Genomic DNA, 6,000 nt, shown 5'->3' with positions numbered 1-6,000 from the left:
TACACTCTTTAATTTTTATTATATGCCTATATTACATTAAATATATTAATTGATATAATTAATATAAATATATTAATTGTACAATAATGAAGAAGCAGTTGCTTGCTTTTTATGTTACTTTATCTCATGTGACACTTTATTCAGAACCAGTATTTTTCTGGACATAATTATTTCATGATAGATGGAGGATGGTTCCATTTATCATTGCTCAGAATTTTTCATCCATTCCATTATCAAAAAACGAAAATAAAGGAAAGATGATAGATAAAAATCAAGGCATATTTAAACCTTAAAACTGATTTTGAAAAGGATTTAAGAGCAAGAGAAGGGGTGCCTGGGTGGCACAGTCGGTTAAGCACCCAACTCTTGGTTTCTGCTCTGGTCGTGATCTTAGGGTTATGGGGTCAAGCCCCGCCTCTGGGTCCACAGTAAGTACGGAGTCTGCTTGAGACTCTCTCCCTCTCCCTCTGCCCCTGCCCCCACTCTCTAAAATAAATAAATAAATCTTTAAAAAAAAAAAAAGACAAGAGAAAATGGTTGAATAAATTTACAACCAATGTGAATTCTGAGGCTATCAATAAATCTATTCATTATTAGGCAATTTATTTTGAAATATTTAACTTATGTCAAAGAAATATTTTAATAATTACTTCAGTAACAGATGGTTTGCACTCTGTAGCTGCAAATATCAATTCTTTGTTGCTATCTCATTTATGTTTTCTTCTCAAAAGAACTGGACTGTTTTTCCTATTAAAAATAGATTATTTGAGAAACCTATACCTCTTAATATACAAAATCATTTATAGTCATATTATGACAGAGCATTTTACATATCTGTATAAAATTTATAGGATTATTAGGTTAGCGATATCGAACACATGCCAACATTCAGGCACAAATAATTTAGGGACATAACGTGAAAAACTGCAGGAATCTAACCTACTGTCTTTTTTTCAGTACGCTGTCATTCGATGCTGTGTGAGACACTGAGCTCTACAGCTTAACAGATATAGGAAAAGTGGAGAGTCAATGAAAGGATTAAAAGATTGACAAGATAATAGTTGGATATAGAAATCGGGATTTGGTTTGGCAAAAATTGTTTTTTGAGAAATAACTAATCACTTGTGCTGTTTTCCCTGGGTGCCCTTGTACAAATCACATTGGGGGAGAGGAGTTAGTTTTTCCATCCTTAAAACTGAAGGATTATTTTAGAATATTTTTAAGATCTCTTCCACTTCTAAATTGTATAATTTTAGGAAAGATTAGCACAGAAAAGGTATTATCTTAAAGTAGCTTAAATTGAAGCAAGAGAAAGTTAGGCTACATATTGCAGAGAAAAAAAATGTTAATTCATTTATATTCTTCTGCAACAATCTCTTTCTCTGTGTGTGTGTGTGTTTTTTATTTTTTTTTTAAAGATTTTATTTTTATTTTTGACAGAAAGAGAGCGTGTACAAGCAGGGGGAGCGGCAGGCAGAGGGAGAGGGAGAAGCAGGCTCCGGGCTCAGCAGGGAGCCTGATGCAGGGCTGGATCCCAGGACCCTGGGATCATGACTTGAGCCGAAGGCAGACGCTTAACCGTCTGAGCCACCCAGGCGCCGCATGTGTGTGTTTTTTAAACAACAGAAAGCTAATTTGTGTGGAAAAAATCTTTGTCTGCTTATGTGTTAGGAGAGAATAAAGTAAGTCCATTTTAAACAAATAATACCTAATCTTATAAATTTCAGTTAAAATAAAAAAACAAAAAACAAAAAAAACCCAGCCATACCTTTAGCCATAGTACCATTTGTTCTAATTAGGTGAGACCTGCAGAGCATCTCATGGTCTTATGTATTCTTTATACAGCCTCCCACCTTCCCAGAATCTTTGCATATGCTGTTGCCTCAATTTAGACCATTTTCCCCCTCCTTTTTAAGCCGGCTAATCCTCAGGACTTAGTTTAAGCATCATTACCCTCACAGACATTCCTTAGTTCTTCTCATTACATCAAATCGTCTTGTTATGAACTCAGCACCAAAATATCTCTGCTACAATGTACATGCCAGAGTTGGAATTTTCATATCACTTGTGTGCACACCTGGATGTGTTCTGTTTCTTTCTGTAATGCCATGAGGGCAGGGGCTAGTTAGGGCCTGATCACAGTGAGTCCCCGGAGTTCTGACACAGGCCTTTGCACCAAGAAGGCATGAGACACACATATGTTAAATGAAGGAATGGATGCTTTCAAACCTTTATCCACGCTCTCGCAGGTCTTGATTCTCTTTTCAGTATCATTATTTTCTACATTTCTAATTGTGAGGATTGATAAAGTATTTATAAACTCATAATTTCTTCCTTCACTTTTACTCTCACCTGATAATTAATTTTTATTAATATCCAGGAAATAAATTATTAAGATGATGAGAGAGTTGAAGAACAATGTCATGTCATATATATATATTATATATAAAATGTATATATAATATACATAATGTCATCTCATATATATATGTATATATAACATACACAATGTCATATATATGTGTTTGTGTGTGTGTGTGTGTGTGTGTGTGTGTATAAATGTATATATAATATATACATAAGATACCAAATGTTGGGGGTGCCTGGGTGGCTCAGTCAGTTAAGCGGCTGCCTTCAGCTCAGGTCATGATCTCAGAGTCCTGGGACGGAGCCCCACATTGGCATCAGGCTTCCCTGCTAAGCAGGGAGTCTGCTTCTCCCTCAGTGCCTCCCCCTGCTCATGCTCTCTCTCTTGCTCTCTCTCTCTCTTTCTCTCAAATAAATAAAATCTATAAAAAAAAAAATACCAAATCTTAACAAGACATGGGTTCCAGTTCAAAATTTGACTTTGTCCCTTGTTCCCTGATTTGTCTGTAAAATATGATTAATAATATTTATCTTGCCTGCTATGTTGGATAGTTTTATATATAGAAAATGAAATATTTCCCAATTTTGTTGTCTTCCTATTATCTATTAAACTGTGTACATCTATTTAAATATAGCCAGGAGAAAATAATCAGCAGTATGAACAGTTATATATTATTGAAGCTCTTTCAGTTGTAAGTAATGCAAACAAAATTCAAGTATGCTTAAGAAAAAAAGGGAATATATTAACTTACATAAACAGAAAAGTTCAAAAGAGATTCAGGTACAAATGCATTCAAAGGCTTAGATGTTGTGAGCTCTAAGGTTTTAGCTTTATTTTGCTTTTGTTTGTGTTAGCTTTAGTTTCAGGAAGGACCACCACATATGGTGGTCAAGATGGCCATATGTAATTTCCCACCAGGTTAGCATTCCCAGCTAGAAAAAAATAAAAAAAACTTTCTTAATTGCTGCCTCCAGTACCCCAGCATTCATTGTCCTGTCTTGATGCACATACTATCCCTGAACCAATTGTTTTGGGATTTGATTATTTAGGCCTGAGACAAGCACCTTACCTTTTTTAAGTAAAGGATAGATTAAGTCATACCCACACTTATATTGCATTTGGGAAGGGAGGGCTTGGAGGTTCCTGGAGGAAAGATAGTATGTTCTTTGGGAGGAAAGACTACTAGGAAGGCAACATAAAGCATGACTCCTGCAATGTCTATCTTGGTATTTAGGATTACCTATAATCTGTTACCCAATTTCTGCTTCTCTATTTTGGTTTCTTGTGGTTGTTGTTTGTTTGTTTGTTTTTAAGAGAGAGAGATGGGGGTGGATGGAGAGGGGCTGAGGGAGAGAGAGAATCTTAAGCAGATTCCATGCCCAATGTGGAGCCCGACCCGGGGCTCAGTCTCACCACTCTGAGATCAGGACCTGAGCTGAAATCAAGAGTTGGTCACTTAACCAACTGAGCTACCCAGGCACCACTGTATTTTTCAATAATTCTACAATAAATACTGTGTGGGTAATAACAAAAATATAAATGAGATACTATATACAATAGTGTACTCTGAACCCTAGCTCCATAATGAAAGGGATTATTAAGAATGACTGGAAATGGAGAGCCGGGGTGGCTCAGTCAGTTAAGCATCTGCCTTCGATTCAGGTCATGATCTCAGGGTCCTGGGATTGAGTCCCATGTTGGACTCCCTGCTCTGTGGGGAGTCCGCTTGTCCCTCTCCCCCGGCCCCCCCACCCCGCTTTTGTGCTCTCTCCCAAATAAATAAAATCTTTTTTAAAAAATGACTGGAATTTTTTTCAAACAGTAGAAATAGGATAAGCAAAAAGCTCAACCAAAACACCTTTAATCCTCAACGTTTTAGAGTGATTGAGAGTGTTTATGTGATTTTTTTTTTAATGTGCTTGACCTAAGGAAAGAATTTGAGTTTTGTTTTTTTTTTGTCAGCATGAATCTGTCATTGCCTTTAAAAGAAGATTTGGTCTATTTGCTCTGAATGCCAGTGAATAGCTGTGACTCCTTATGGTAACTCAGCATCTATTTCTCTACACACGTTATGGCTTAAGAGAGCATTTTCTCATTTTTTTCCATTTTCTAATCGTGTTCTATTTATTTTATCTTTGGCATCGCAGACTGGTGGTAGATTGAACCCATGCAAGATCTTAGAGTTGATGGAGTTTAGATAGAAAGCAAGTCTTAACACTATCATTTCCCTTTCAGCGGGGTTCCATGAATGTGTTTTATTTAGCCAATCATACTGAGAAAAACAATCTAAATAATTATCTTCAAGTGAAAATTACTGTGATGTTTGTTCTTTCTTCGCCCCCTCATCTTTCACAGTTTTTTCAAAGGATTCAGCTTTATAAGGGTTCTGTATATGTTAAACTCTTTTAGGTCGGGTTACCCAGGAAACAGACTGCAAACAGGGATTTGCATGCACTAAGTTTGTTGGGGAGGGCCCTTTGGAACCACATGTACAAGGGAGTGATGAAACAAGTCATGTAGAAGGAAAAGTTTGTACTGTGGTGTGGTTAGAACGAAGGCTGTCAGCTGGTTCTGTGGAGAGTTGAAGGAGTACAATGACCTTTCAAGGTTGTCCCAAACTGAGAAAAGGCAGATGGGCTTTTACACCCCAACATAGACTGGTCATTGAATGTGGGTGGCCTCTGGGAAAGAGGCACAAAGTGGATGAAGCACCTCCCCATGAATGAGGGCATTTCTTGAGCAGGTCTCCCCAGTGAGCCTTTAGTAGCCAAGTCCTGGCAACTGGAGAAATGAGTATTTTTGTTCTAATAGGAAGCATCTGGGTGACATATCACATTTGACCTATCTCAATAATCAGGGACAAACATCTAATTTAAGGCTTTGATACTTGCATCTAGCCATAAAATCAGTCAGTTGGATTTTTTTTTAATGCATTTTGTTATAATTTTCCCAATCTCTTCATTCATTCCTAAAGATTCAGTTTTCCCTCCAGTATCAGTTTCCTTCATCCTGAAGAACTTTCTTAATTTTTTTCTTGTAGGTTAGATTGGCTAGTAATAAATTGTCTTCATTGTTCTTTGATTTGAGCTTGATGCCTTGATTCTCTTATTTATCTTTTATTCTTGAAGGATTTTTGTTGGATATATAATCCAGGTTGAAAGTTATTCTGTTTTTGTTTTTCATGTCAGTACTTTACCAATGTCATTATGCTGACCCTTCTTGGTAAATTTTGATGAAAAATCCATAGTATTCAAATTGTTATCCCTCTCCCTGTAATGTGTTTAATTTTGTTTGAAATATCTTTGGATTTTGCAGCTTGATTATTATGTACCTATGCATCATTTTCTTAGAATTTACTGAGCTTCTAGATTCTATAATTTATGTTTCCCATCAAATTTAGGATATTTTCAAATGTTGTTTTTTTAAAATCCATTTGTGCCCTTATCTTTTTATCTTCTCTTTCTGGAAATCCAACACCGCTTACTTTATATATTTCACTATTGTTTTGTTTGTGCCTAAGTCTTGTTTAATTTTTGAATCAATCTTTTTTTTCTGTTTTCTTGAGTTTGAATAATTTTTATCTATCTTTGAGTTTGCAGACACCTTCCTCTGTTACATATATTCTGTTATTG

The sequence above is a fragment of the Mirounga angustirostris genome, unplaced genomic scaffold (genome assembly GCF_029215605.1).
Source record: "Mirounga angustirostris isolate CCGP_5_RB_7025 unplaced genomic scaffold, mMirAng1.0.hap1 SCAF_1, whole genome shotgun sequence".
In the NCBI taxonomy this organism is placed as follows: Eukaryota; Metazoa; Chordata; class Mammalia; order Carnivora; family Phocidae; genus Mirounga; species Mirounga angustirostris.
The sequence above is the reverse complement of the archived record's forward strand: the minus strand, read 5'-3'. Positions refer to the sequence as shown.